The following is a 15,705-nucleotide window of genomic DNA, read 5'->3' as shown; positions in this document are numbered from 1 at the left end:
GTGTCCGCCCTGAGATCGGCAGATCGTGAGTTCAAACTCCGGCCGAGTCATACCAAAGACTATAAAAATGGGACCCATTACCTCCCTGCTTGGCACTCAGCATCGAGGGTTGGAATTGGGGGTTAAATCACCACGCTGCTGCTCACTGCTCCCACTGCTACAAGGAGATGGGTCAAATACACAGAGTAATTTCACCACCACTATCAGTGGTACTTTAACTTTAACTTTGATTTTTTACACGTTTGGCTATTATTACTATTGCAGGCAAGACTTCTATTACAAAATACTCGCTCGGTTATCAGAGTTATTACAAAAGGACTTGAAGAGCGAGTCGGAACACGGGCAGCGATTACCGAACCGGACAGATTTATCTGGAGGTTAAGAGGCCAAGCTAAGCTGTTTTGCAAACATTTAGGCTTTGCCTTTAAACCGACCGAGAAAACACGACTGACAGAGACTACTCACTTAATCAGCAATCATTCAAAAACATAAAATAAAATAAAATGAAGTGCTGCTTTTATTCTCCCGGGGGAGTTACTGCACGGGTTCACGGGGAGAGAAACGCTCATTTGAATGAGGTAGTACAGCAACGGCCCTTATGATTCCATAAAGAGAAATGTGCCAAATGCGAAGTGCCCCAATAAATAACAGCAGATGAGGGAAATAAATGTAAATCAAGAGTAAGGAGAGGTGGCCTTGCACGGTGCCGACAGCGAGAGCACAGTGCTGCTGGGAAGACAAAGTACTGCTGGGGGCGGGGGGGAACAAGGGGGGGTCGCGGGGATCAAGGTGACGCAGAGCTCCGAGACCAATATACTTAAACACCAAGGGAACACTAGTCCATAAAAAGCCTGCTCGGCCGACGTTGCATTTAGCTCGTAAACGTTCCTCTTTAACGACCCCAATTATTGTTATAAATTGCATATGTAGATGTTTAAATGAGCTCAAATTGCGTCCCGGTTGAGGTTCCTAGAGTGTTCTGGTATTCCCAGTACACAATGTGTATTTTTGGACTTACAACATCTGCAAATAGCAGCACGTTCAAAGTGATGAATGATGTACTTCACATCGGAGTAGCTATCTACTCACATGTATGCTGCTGGTGCGTTTTATTTTTATTTCCATTTTATTTATTTTTTCCATTTCTGGAGGATTTGGTTGTTTCTTGGTTGGCTTTCATTCCTGTCTTTGTTTGGATTCTAATTATGAAATCTGCCATTCATCCAATTCTGGGTCATCGTCATGTTATTGCATCAATCTTATGTTTTGTTGTTGTTGCTTCTTTCATTTTGTGTGTGCTTTTTTGCATTTTTGGCCCCCATGGTGCTCTTATATGCGGCATCTAGCAAAGCCTCGTGGCGTACTTTGGCTAAATGACTCTTAATCCCGTGAATTATTGTGCCGGAGATAATTTATGAGGACACCCACACAGAGCTCGTAGTCATTCTTTTCAGCCACCTTTTAATTTAAACCCCGGTTAAAAGCCATGTGCTGACAAGGTGTATAATACATAAGCCTACCACAGCCCTGAATACTGAAGACTAAATTCATAATATGTTTATGTGACACACTCACAACTCGTCACAAGGATTCTCTTGACCTCAGCGCGGTCGCCATGCATTATGCAAACAAATTCAGATAGAGTTCCCCAACTCTGAGTTATGGCACATCTTGAACGGTGAGCACCACGGATTGCAACTGATTTTCACCAGAGAGAGACTTTTTGGGATCAATTTAAAAATCAATGCATATATGATCAGCAAACATTATCTCAAATCGTATCCTCTTAATGGGGCTCTGGTTGAATGTTCTCCTTGTATTCATGAAGACAGGGGTTCTTAACCTTTTTAGCATCGGGGCCCCACTAAATTATCAACACTCAATTAAGAAACTTAGTCTTGATTTTAATCGTATTCAATATTTATGTCAAACCTACTTACAGTTTACGACTTTGTCAAATGAAAACCAATCACAAATTATTATTTATTTAACGCCTAACCTTAGGCTTAGGTCAGGCGGATTCGGAAAAATAAGTAGTAATCAAATATACTGCATAAGAAGGGACACATAAATAACTCAAGAAAATAAAAAATAAAATAAGTAATCCAAATGAATAATGACTGTTTCTTAACTAAACTGTCTATAAAATGTAATTCCAAATGAAAATACAGCTTTACCACTTTAGTCCAATTTTTTGCGCTTAGTAAACTTTGAACTTTAGCTCCAGTCTTCTTCTGTTTCGTTGAGATTGTCATTACTGCCACAAGTGGTGAACAAGTGTAATACAACTGAGTACGGACCCCGACTTAAACAAGTTGAAAAACTTATTCGGGTGTTACCATTTAGTGGTCAATTCTACGGAATATGTACTGTACTGTGCAATATACTAATAAAAGTCTCAATCAATCAATCAATCAACGGACTGCAACCGAGAAAACATATTTTATTGACTGCCCTCCAGGGGGCGCTCGCTGCCCAACAATGGGCCCCGGCCTTATGGTAAGGAAACATTATTAGAAGTTATCAACCATACCTTTTAGTGGTGTCTCAAAATACGATCCATACTATTCCGTCCCCTTAAGCGACTGACAGCGATGGCTCCCACTTTAGACATTACATTTCCCTCCAGTTTTAAGTATGATTATTTAAAGCCCGTGTCATGGAGGAGAAAAGGCAAGATGAAAATCCGTGGCTGCAAAGGTTAATTAAATGCACTAAAGGGGTTAATCACTCGTAATACAGTATGATTAAAATCACTGTAATTAGGTTTCGTATGAGGCTGATAAGACGAGGGAAGGACGCGGTGATCCTCAAAGATGATACTTGGGTGTGTCAGCCTCAGATTTCACAGTGATCTGATAGTAGGCTATTGTTTACTACTATAAAACAATATCCACATATGTTTTGTTTTTCATAGATCATTATAATGTGGCTGTTAAACAGTGAGACCACTGTAGAATCCTGATTTGGAAAACAAATATTTTTTGTGCTGTTTGGTCCATGAAAGTTTATGATCTCCTGCAAGTTCTTTAATGAACCTTTAACCTCACATGCTGAAATGCCGTTTATAGCGTGGCACTGCCATTGCCACTGGAGTTAAAGTCACAGTTCGGACATTAAACTTGAAAAACTGAGAAAATGGCTTAGGGAAAATCAGAAGTGTGAGCAATAGAACTGGATGTAGTAATGGACAAATGGGGCCAATTATTTTAAATGTATTTTCATTTTGTACTTGTCTTAATCTTGTTGTATTTGTTTTTCACTTTTCTCACTTTTTCTTTAAAAGCCTAACCAGGGACGAGGGTTGCAAATTAGCCTGTGGCTAGAAGTCTTACGCTTAGTTCATACTTGCCAACCCTCCCGAATTTTCCGGGAGACTCCCGAAATTCAGCGCCTCTCCCGAAAACCTTCCGGGACAAATATTCTCCCGAAAATCTCCCGATTTTCAGCCGGAGCTGGAAGCCACGCCCCCTCCAGCTCCATGCGAACCTGAGTGAGGACAACAGGGTGACAAGAACTAAATCATCCAGACTAGAGATAAATTGTATTATTATGTTCATTTTACCTAAAAATAAATATATTTATTAATTAAAAAAAAAAAAAAAAAAAAAACATTTTTTTTATATTTTGCTAAAAACATCAAAATTAATTGTATTTTTAATTTGTATTTTTTCGTGACTCCTTATTACATCCAGCCATAGAATTATACATTAAAATAAACATATTTGAAATAATTGACTTTAAATTATCATAATAATTAATTTAAAATGACCATATTTAATTATTAAAATAATTGCTTGTTTATCAACAACTTTAGCATTTTATTCATTACATTTTGAAACTCTCAGAAGCCAAGTTATGTTATATTCCTTAATATTTATTTATGCAAGTTTGAAGTATCAATAATCTAAACACAGTTTTGTTTGCATATTTTCAGGATGTAGATATATATATATATATATATATATATATATATATATAATATGTATGTATGAAATACTTGATTTGTTGAATTCTAGCTGTCAATATACTCCTCCCCTCTTAACCACGCCCCCAACCACGCCCCGCCCCACCCCTGACCACGCCCCCACCCCCCACCTCCCGAAATCGGAGGTCTCAAGGTTGGCAAGTATGGCTTAGTTGTACTTGTGCAATGACAATAAAGACCTACCTACCTACCTACTTTGACATCGGTTACCTATGGGTAGCAATGTTTAATTGTACTGTCCCTGTCAAATAAATACATAAATAAATAAAATGATAATAAAAAAAGCGCACCCGGCCTCGAATGACACGAGCACGTGAAATTGCTTACAGGTTACGGTCACCAAAATGTTTCCAGGGACTATACAGATGTAGCCGTTAAAGAGTACAGCTGGTAAAAAATACTACAGAGACTACAGATATGTGTTACCATATGGCTCCATTATACAGCAACAACCCCCCGTGCACACACAACCACACTCACACACACACACACAAACATCTCTTCCTTCCTCAGTTTTTACACGTCATTTTCTTTGAACCGGAGCTGCATTGTATTAGAGGTCAACCTGCCCGCCAGTGATGAGGAGCACTTGTGATGGTGTGCACTTTAGCGTGGGGCCGACTAAACGAGCGCCACCTTTCCTTGACTGATCTCCGACATCAGCGCCAACAGGCAGGGAGGCTAAAAGGCAAACGCCTTTGTTTGTTTGCTTCCAAATCTAGGGCGTTTAGGGTCGCCTCCTACAGCTAAATGCATGACAAACTGCTGTACCGTACATCGCCAGTAGTGAGGCATACCGTCTCATACAGTGTTTGCCCATCTTCTGTAGCTCAATGCCCAATTTGGAGCATAATCATAATAACGTACTATAATATTGACTTATAACCTGACAACAGAAAACACAGTAGATACTATATTATTAGGACAAACTACGGCAATACCAGCAGGCACAAGACATTGATACGTTGATTGTACATAAATGTCCTTTAAAACTGACTTTGAAACAGCGTTGCAAAAATAGTTGCATTTGTAAATTGAGACAACGTTATTGTCCAACATTGGGAAATGACCAACATTCACAAGTCAAGTCAACGTCAGGACCCAACATTGATTAAACGTTGACAAAAAAGTATGTTGCTTCAACGCTGTATTTGTGTTGCAGAATATTGGTTGGAAAATGACCAAAATTCAATGGTCAAATCAACGTCACAACCTGACATTGATAAACGTTGTGAAAAAGCATGTTGTTTCAACGTTGTATTTGTGTTGGAAAAAATTGAATACAAAATGACTAAAGTTCAATGGTCAAATCAACGTCAGAACCCAACATTGATCTAACGTTGTCAAAAAGCATGTTGTTTCAACGTTGTATTTGTGTTGAGTGTTGATTGGGAAATTACCTAAATTCAATGGTCAAATCAACATCAAAACCCAACATTGATTTAACGTTGTCAAAAAGTATGTTGTTTCAACGTTTTATTTGTGTAATCGAGTGTTGATTGGGAAATTACCAAAATTCAATGGTCGAATCAACATCAAAACCCAACATTGATTTAACGTTGTCAAAGAGTATGTTGTTTCAACGTTTTATTTGTGTAATCGAGTATTGATTGGGAAATTACCAAAATTCAATGGTCAAATCAACGTCAGAAACCAACATTGATTAAACGTTGTCTAAAAGTATGTTGTTTGAACGTTGTATGTGTGTTATAGAGTTTTGATTGGGAAATTACCAAAATTCAACGGTCAAGTCAACGTCAGGATCCCACATTGATTAAACTTTGTCAAAAAGTATGTTGTTTCAACGTTGTATTTGTGTTATAGGGTATTGATTAGGAAATGACCAAAATTAAACGGTCAAGTCAATGTCAGGACACAACATTGAATAAGCATTGTCAAAAAAGTTCTTTCAACGTTGTATTTGTATTGTAGAATATGGTTGTAAAATGACTAAAATTCAATGGTCAAATCAACATCAGAACCCAACATTGATTTAACGTTGTCAGAAAGCATGTTGTTTCAACGTTGTATTTGTGTTGGAGATTATTGATTGGGAAATGACCAAGATTCAATGGTCAAATCAACGTCACAACCTGGCATTGATTAAACATTGTCAAAAAGAATGTTGTTTCATTGTTGTATTTGCGTTATAGAGTATTGATTGGGAAATTACCAAAATTCAATGGTCAAATCAACGTCACAACCTGACATTGATTAAACGTTGTCAAAAAGCATCTTGTTTCAACGTTGTATTTGTGTCATAGAGTATTGATTGGGAAATGACCAAACTTAAACGGTCAAGTCAATGTCAGGACCCAACATTGATTAAACGTTGCCAAAAAAGTATGTTGTTTCAACGTTGTATTTGTGATGTAGGATATGGTTGGAAAATGACCAAAATTCAATGGTCAAATCAACATCAGAACCTGACATTGATTAAACGTCAAAAACCATGTTGTTTCAACGTTGTATTTGTGTTGGAGAATATTGGTTGTAAAATGACCGAAATTCAATGGTCAAATCAACATCAGAACCCAACATTGATTTAACGTTGTCAGAAAGCATGTTGTTTCAACATTGTATTTGTGTTAGAAATTATTGGTTGGGAAATTACCAAAATTCAATGGTCAAATCAACGTCACAACCTGGCATTGATTAAACGTCGTCAAAAAGAATGTTGTCTCAACGTTGTATTTGTGTAATAGAGTATTGATTGGGAAATTGCCAAAATTTAATTAAAGTCAATGTCAGGACCCAACATTGGTTAAACGTTGTCAAAAAAGTATGTTGTTTCAACGTTGTATTTGTGTTGGAGAATATTGGTTGTAAAATGACCAAAATTCAATGGTCAAATCAACATCAGAACCCAACATTGATTTAACGTTGTCAGAAAGCATGTTGTTTCAACCTTGTATTTGTGTTGGAGATTCTTGGTTGGGAAGTGACCAAGATTGAATGGTCAAATCAACGTCACAACCTGACATTGATTAAACGTTGTCAAAAAGAATGTGGTTTCAACGTTGTATTTGTGTTATAGAGTATTGATTGGGAAATTACCAAAATTAAATGGTCAAATCAATGTCAGGATCCGACATTGATTAAATGTTGTCAAAAAGTATGTTGTTTCAACGTAATGTTGGAGTTGCTCATTGCAGGACCTAATTCAACAAGTTAGAGGTGGGGGAAATAATCCGTTTTTAGATGCATCGCAATCCGGACAGGGACGATTATAAAATCGATTAGTAAACATCAATAATCGATGTATTGATTGTAAATAAAGTAATGCAGAGAGTTCTAAATTTGGCTGACTGCAGCGATCCGACCAGCTTCTTTATTTTAGGGCACCTATGTTCCAGTTTTGCACACATTTCCATTAATTTAATAAATGTAGTGGGAATTAATTTAACTGTTTCTTATTACAAATCCACTGTTTTTAAAAATTGCAATTGATAAATGTGTATTTAGTCAAACGAAAATAAGTGTAAAACTGCATCAACACACAGAAATTAATCGATTTTTAATCAAATCTTAGCTCCTGAATCGTAATTGAATATTGAGGTGCGCAAAGATTCCCATCTCTATTCTCAACGTTGTTTTAAAGTCTCGTGCCTGCCGGATGATATATTGTCCCACCAGTTACTGCTGATAAACAATATTGTCGGACTAATAACCGCTACTTTTTTCCCAAATTTTGAACCGTGCGGCTTATACAAAGGACATGGATTTTTCTTTGTTAATGGTTAAATTATGGAATGGATTAAGCAAAGAAATCAAACAATGTAATACAATGATCCACTTTAAGAAATTGTTAACAAAGTACAAGGAAGACGAATCCTGATCTTGAACCTTGTTAAAAGAGAGAAAATCATATTTATTTCATAAAGTATGAATAAAGACATCAATGACTTTTTTGTTTTGTTTGATTAGCCGTTTTACTGCCATGCTACGGACACAGTTTAGAAACAATTAAATACATAAACATCTATGAAATCTAAATCACAACGTACCGGTATATATCTGCGGCTAATAGCCCAGTGCCGCTAATATATGAAAATAAAAAATGTTTCTTCAAAAATTTAGTGGGTGTGGCTTATATTCAGGAAGAAATATGGTAACAATGATGCAAGTAAGCCCTTCAAACACAGACTTTTTTCTCATTAGCATTTTACCATTGAAATTGGAAGGTCAATACATTTTGATTATCATGATTAGATAAGTAAACATGAAAATGTTTACTTTGTTTGCAAAAATTGAACTTCAATAATTATCGAACAACTCAAATTGTAGTTTTTCCCTCAGTTGAAAAAACTGGTTAGGGTTGTTATTTTTTACTTTTATTTATTTATTTTTGTCATTAGTTCCAAACAAATACAGACTTGTATTTGCTATTGGCCCGGGGGCTAAAACGAACATGAGTTAAAAAGCCAGTTGACAAGAGACTGTAGACATGCTTAACAAAAGAAAATACAAAAAAAACATTAGAAGTTGCTTTGAAAAAAAAAAACATGTAGTATACAGGCTGTTTTCCATACTTCTACAGTGCAGTATGTATACTACAGACTTTTTTAGATGCACAACATATGACGATCAATGTTGATTATTTTGCATGAAATCAAAATCACAGAAAAAATATGTCTGGACCGTTTTATGGGACGGACTGTAACGTAGTGTCTACCATGTGGTTCAGGATACAACTGAAATACTGTCTCAATTGCTTTATTGCAGAAGTAGCTCCTCTCGCCTGTAACCATACCAAAACAACAGCAATAGGAAATATGTGTCCTCTTTCAATCGCACTAACCCCGGATTTCCACTGGATGCGGAACCGCTGCTGGACGAAACCGCCACGTAACATCACCGCCGTTCTGTTGCGGTTCCGTTGTGCAGCGAAACAACGCAGACTTTTACGTGTCCATTTCGTAATCACGTGTTAGGAGAAACTGTTATCAAGCGGACCACAAATAGTTTATTCTGGCCTGGAGCAGAAGCAAAAAAAAAAACTTGGTCCTGCCATTAATAACAGGTACTAAACATCAACACCTATGACAGTATGTGCAATGTGTATGTGTGTATGAATTTTATATACACATTTAGCTGTACAAAACTGCTGTACAGTATGTGTGTTTGGATCCCTTTTTTTCAGGAACACAAATACCAAAAATCACAATGTCCGATAGAGTTAGAAAATGAAGTTATGACAGACCACCTGAAAAAAACGGTATGGATTTGTACAGTTTTTTTACTGAACGGGACACCCAAAATGTACATGCAAATAAAGAAAGTGAGATTTACAATATTAACTATGAACAATAAAACACTGAATATCAACAACATATGAACATCGCTCCTCGTTTACGTGGGATTTACAATATTAACTATGAACAATAAAACACTGAATATTAACAATATATGAACATTGCTCCTCGTTTACGTGGGATTCACAATATTAACTATGAACAATAAAACACTGAATATTAACAACATATGAACATTGCTCCTTTTTTACTTGGGATTTACAATATTAATTATGAACAATAAAACACTGAATTTTAACAACATATGAACATTGCTCCTTTTTTACGTGGGATTTACAATATTATCTATGAACAATAAAACACTGGATATTAACGACATATAAACATTGCTCCTCTTTTACGTGGGATTTACAATATTAACTATGAATAATAAAACATGAATAGTAACAATATATGAACATCGCTCCTCTGTTACTTCTCAGACCAGCTCCTCGATGGACATCTTTTACAATCAAGCAAAACACAACAAAATTGTAACAAACAACAAACATATGAATGCAAAGTGTGATAAACACCTACAATATGACATATTATCACTTTTATGCGGAAATGTGTTCCTCGTCAAATACAGTAAAAACTCGTATGACACTCAAAAGCGCAGATTTCAACCATTGAGATACTTTCTATAGTTCAAGACTTACGGTTAGGGATGTCCGATAATATCGGCCTGCTGATATTATCGGCCGATAAATGTGTTAAAATGTAATATCGGAAATTATCGGTATTGGTTTTTTTTTATTATCGGTATCGTTTTTGTTTTTTGTTTTTTTAATTAAATCAACATAAAAAACACAATATACACTTACAATTAGTGCACCAACCCAAAAAACCTTCCTCCCCCATTCACACTCATTCACACTCATTCACACAAAAGGGTTGTTTCTTTCTGTTATTAATATTCTGGTTCCTACTTTATATGTCAATATATATCAATACAGTCTGCAAGGGATACAGTCCGTAAGCACACATAATTGTGCGTGCTGCTGGTCCACTAATAGTACTAACCTTTAACAGTTAATTTGACTAATTTTCATTAATTACTAGTTTCTATGTAACTGTTTTTATATTGTTTTACTTTCTTTTTTATTCAAGAAAATGTTTTTATTTATTTATCTTAGTTTATTATTATTTTTTAAAAGTACCTTATCTTCACCATACCTGGTTGTCCAAATTAGGCATAATAATGTGTTAATTCCACGACTGTATATATCGGTTGATATCGGTATCGGTTGATATCAGTATCGGTAATTAAAGAGTTGGACAATATCGGATATCGGCAAAAAGCCATTATTGGACATCCCTACTTACGGTCATTTAAAAACAGCACTGAACATCATAAAGGGCAGCTACAGGTCTGGCATAGCGGATATCATGGCCTATAGCAGACCTGGGAAAAATAAGGCCCAGGGCCACATGGGGCCCGTTAAGCTTTTCAATGTGGCCCGCCGGACATTCCCAAATAATTGTTTTACATCTTTAAGATGGCAACTGTAGCTGCCATTATGATGTGCAGTGATATTTTTAAATGACCGAAAGTCTTGAACTATACAAAGTATTTCAATGGTTGGAATCTGCACTTTTACATAATACACTAGTTACTATGGTAATCTAATTAGTTACTATGGTAAATCACAGCAGCTCAGACGGGGCACCAAGCAGTGTGGGTAAGGAGCGTTTCCACAGAGTGTCAGCCTGAAATGCGGGTGTCAGGGACAGACGCGGAAGCAGGTTTTTACAACAAAGTTCTAAAGCTTAGTGATATATCAGATGTATCAGATTTTAGGTGTCTTTTTTGTTTTTTTTTATCCTTCGTGTTCATATTTCGCTGTGTTTGTTGCATTTTTCTTGTGTTTCGCTTGATTGTAAAATATGTCGATCGAGAGAGGGGGTGTGACGTTCATATGTTGTCAATATTCAGTGTTTTATCGTTCATAGTTAATATTGTAAATGCCACAGTCTTTATTTCCATGAACATTCTGGGTGTCTCATTCAGTAAAAAAAAAAAAAAAAAAAATCCATTCTGTTTTTTAAGGCGGTCTGTCGTAACGTTTTTAGTATTCAATCAGACATTATTGCAAGGTTTTGTATTAGTGTTCCTAAAAATAGATATACCGGCCCCCAGACACATTTTTGTCTCTAAATTTGGCCCTCCCGAGTCAAAATAACTGCCCAGGCCTGGCCTATCGTATCCTCCTGTGGTGTGTGTAGTGTAACATCTTTAGCTATTCCTCGTCAGTTTATTTGCCGCCATGAAGGCGACGCATTGCTGACTTAGAAGTGGCATTGTACTGTGGAGGGACGTTAGCCGGTTGTTCGCTCGTGGGTGCCAAATGTGCGGTACACGGCTGGAATGTGTCATCAACATGCATTGTAGGGTTGTCCCGATACCAATAAAATGTATTTCGATACTTTTCGATACATTTGTAGATAAAGGGGATCACAAAAAAAGTCATTATTGGCTTTATTTTAAAAAGAAATCTTAGGGTACATCAAACATATGTTTCTTATTGTAATTTTGTCCTTAAATAAAATAGTGAACATACTAGACAACTAGTCTTTTATTAGTAAGTAAGCAAACAAAGGCTCCTAATTAGTCTGCTGACGTATGCAGTAATATATTGTGTCATTTATCATTCTATTATTTTGTCCCAATTATGAGGGACAAGTGGTAGAAAATGAATTATTAATCTACTTGTTCATTTACTGTTAATATCTGCTTATTTTATGTTTTAACATGTTCTATCTACACTTCTGTTAAAATGTAATAATAATTTATTCTTCTGTTGTTTGGATACTTTACATTAGTTTTGGATGATACCACACATTTAGGTATCGGTCCGATACCTAGTAGCTACAGGATCATACACTGGTCATATTCAAAGTCGTCATGTGTCCAGGGACGTATTTCCTGACTTTATAAACATAATATGAATGAAAAAAAGATTGTGTGACGCTAAAAAGATATCGATTTAATCATATTAGTATCGACTAGATACGCTGTTTGTTTAAATTGTGACGAAATTGTGGTGAAATACGTTTAGATATTCCTCGTCCACCAGTGATAATGCTACTTGAAAGAAACTGACTTTATTAGTCGCCATGGAGGCGAGGATTAGTGATTTTAGAAGTAGCTAGAACACTGCCCACTGAGGATGGATGTTAGCCGCTAGCTAGCTAGCCATGTCTTAAAGCACCTCTTCCTGGGGGCGTTTCAGTGTTATAACTAGGGATGTCCGATAATGGCTTTTTGCCGATATCCGATATTCCGATATTGTCCAACTCTTTAATTACCGATACCGATATCAACTGATATATACAGTCGTGGAATTAACACATTATTATTCCTAATTTGGACAACCAGGCATGGTGAAGATAAGGTACTTTTTTTTTTTATTAATAAAATAAAATAAGATAAATAAATTAAAAACATTTTCTTGAATAAAAAAGAAAGTAAAACAGTATAAAAAACAGTTATAGGTACATAGAAACTAGTAATTAATGAAAATGAGTAAAATTAACTGTTAAAGGTTAACATAAGATAAATAAATTAAAAACATTTTCTTGAATAAAAAAGAAAGTAAAACAGTATAAAAACAGTTACATAGAAACTAGTAATTAATGAAAATGAGTAAAATTAACTGTTAAAGGTTAGTACTATTAGTGGACCAGCAGCACGCACAATCATGTGTGCTTACGGACTGTATCCCTTGCAGACTGTATTGATATATATTGATATATAATGTAGGAACCAGAATATTAATAACAGAAAGAAACAACCCTTTTGTGTGAATGAGTGTGAATGAGTGTAAATGGTAGAGGGAGTTTTTTTTTTTTGGGTTGGTGCACTAATTGTAAGTGTATCTTGTATTTTTTATGTTGATTTAATTAAAAAAAAAAAAAAAAACGATACCGATGATATAAAAAAAACGATACCGATAATTTCCGATATTACATTTTAACGCATTTATCGGCCGATGCTATCGGCAGGCCGATATTATCGGACATCTCTAGTTATAACTTCACCTTTATCTTTAGTTTTTAAGCCAAAATGCGCCCGTTCTCCCTTTTCTTACTGTGTCTGCTTGTAAGTACTCAGTGTGCACGTGCTGCCGAACATGCTCCTCTGCTTGTAAAACCAGCAACGTCACGACATGACGACGACGCGCCGTCACGCCCGTTACAAAAAAAGTGGGTACTTTTTAGAGGCGGTATAGTACCGAATATGATTCATTAGTATCACTACTCAGTGGCCTAGTGGTTAGAGTGTCCGCCCTGAGATCGGTAGGTTGTGAGTTCAAACCCCGGCCGAGTCATACCAAAGACTATAAAAATGGGACCCATTACCTCTCTGCTTGGCACTCAGCATCAAAGGTTGGAATTGGGGGTTAAATCACCAAAAATGATTCCCGGGCGCGGCCACCGCTGCTGCCCACTGCTCCCCTCACCTCCCAGGGGGTGATCAAGGGTGATGGGTCAAATGCAGAGAATAATTTTGCCACACCTAGTGTGTGTGTGACAATCATTGGTACTTTAACTTTAACTTTAACTTTACTATACTATACTATACTATACCAAAATCTGTGTCGCCCGCCAAATTTCAATGACTAATATTGTATATATTGCACGTTTCTATGCTTGTAAAGACAATAAGAAAGGCTTAGACGTCTGTGACCTGTGGGCAAATATAGTAAATACTAGAGATGCTCGGTTTGCGGACACAACCGCGGAGTCCGCGGATTATCCGCGGATCGGGCGGATGAAATTAAAAAAACTAAGATTTTATCCGCTCGCGGGTCGGGTCGGGCGGATTAATTTTTTTTTTTTTTTTTTTTTTTGCGGGTGGCAGTTAAACCAATTCGGAAATATATATACATAGTTAAATGTTGTTACCCACATACGAAAAACGAGCAGGCACCTGCTGCATATGCCACAACAGAAGAAAAAAAAAGAAAAGAGATGGACACTTTTACGGAGCGGAGAAGGGACGCCTCGCCGGGGTCCGGGACCGAGGCCCCTTCCCCCGAGAGGGCCCCACCGGGAGCCGTAGCTGAGGCGATCCGCGAGAAGGGCCCGACGCACGTCCAGGGTCACTACCGCGCCCACCGCACCGACACCCCGCCTCGTCCGCTTTCGCCGCGGCCGGCGTCACGCGCAGCAGGTAAGCAGCTTACCTGCCCGCCACCCCCGTGGCCGGGGGCTCGTAACATGGGTCACTCCGCGCGCTCCGCCCGCGCAGCTTACCTGCTTGCCACCCCTGTTGCCGGGGGCGCGTAACAGGGGTCACTCCGCGCGTAGTGCGCTCATGAAAGGGGTGGGGCTCACCCTGGTTGATATAGAGAGCAGGACGGTGGCCATGGAAGTTGGAACCCGCTAAGGAGTGTGTAACAACCCACCTGCCGAATCAACTAGCCCTGAAAATGGATGGCGCTGGAGCGTGGGCCCATATCTGGCCGTCGCCGGCAGAGAGACGCGCTTGGAGGTGCGCTCAGCGCGGCTCCCATATGATTGCGCACTGGTGTGCGTCTGGGTCGTGACAGCGTGGCACGCGAATGTCTGTGCATTGGATCAGTCTCCTTTCTTTAACAGGCAAAAGCTTTATAACCTCACCATACCTGCCAACTTTTAAATCAGAAAAACCTAGTAGCCAGGGTCCAAGGGCCGCAGGCCCCGGTAGGTCCAGGACAAAGTCCTGGTGGAGGGTTCAGGGCTTCGCCCCCCGACGCAAAATGACTATTAGCATTCAGACAGGTTAAAATGTTGCTAAAACCATCACTTTTCTATCAGTCACAGTGACTTTTCAAAACAAAAATATTACAGCAAAAATCATATGGGTTGATTGACATGTTTATTCTGTAAGCTAACTTCAATAGTTTGAAATTATTTTGACAGTTAATGCCAGTTATCCTGTCAACCTTTCACAAGACTTCAATTTGTTAATTGAAAGTATAAATAGTATAAACACTTTTTACAGTATGTAGTGCTGTGAAATACGCATGCATGGTGCAGGAGAACAAAGGACTTCTTTCATTTAAGGTTTGTGATAAACCATCAAACTCATTCGTTAAAAGGACTCTATAGTAATATAAAGCTAATTTTTCTGGACATTATCATGCAAGAAAAGTTTATTTTTGGGATCGCGATCACCGCGTAATGATTTTTAAAGGTTGCATTACATTATTAACTGTCCCATGTGATCAGCCAGTGCGATTGGAAGTCCATGCTCAATTATTGCCTCCGTAAATAAAACGTCGGCATTTATCACATCCAAAGAATCTGTTTGGGCGACGAAAAATGTTGAAAGTTTTCCACTTGTATCGCTAGCAACGGCATTAGACTTGTGTTTTTTTGTCCCAACGTGGTCTTTTACATCGCTAATTCCTCCGTGTCCGATCGAAAAATCTT

General features: G+C 37.7%; 1 protein-coding gene across 2 annotated transcripts in view; it reads left to right on the top strand.

The window, feature by feature from the left end:
• The window catches only part of pcdh11 (protocadherin 11), a 624,709-nt gene that overhangs the window by 28,666 nt on the left and 580,338 nt on the right, over nt 1–15,705 (top strand). The window lies entirely within an intron of this gene.

The sequence above is a fragment of the Nerophis lumbriciformis genome, linkage group LG36, assembly GCF_033978685.3.
Source record: "Nerophis lumbriciformis linkage group LG36, RoL_Nlum_v2.1, whole genome shotgun sequence".
NCBI classification, from domain to species: domain Eukaryota; kingdom Metazoa; phylum Chordata; class Actinopteri; order Syngnathiformes; family Syngnathidae; genus Nerophis; species Nerophis lumbriciformis.
Note: the sequence above shows the minus strand (reverse complement) of the source record. Positions and strands in the feature narration are given on the sequence as shown.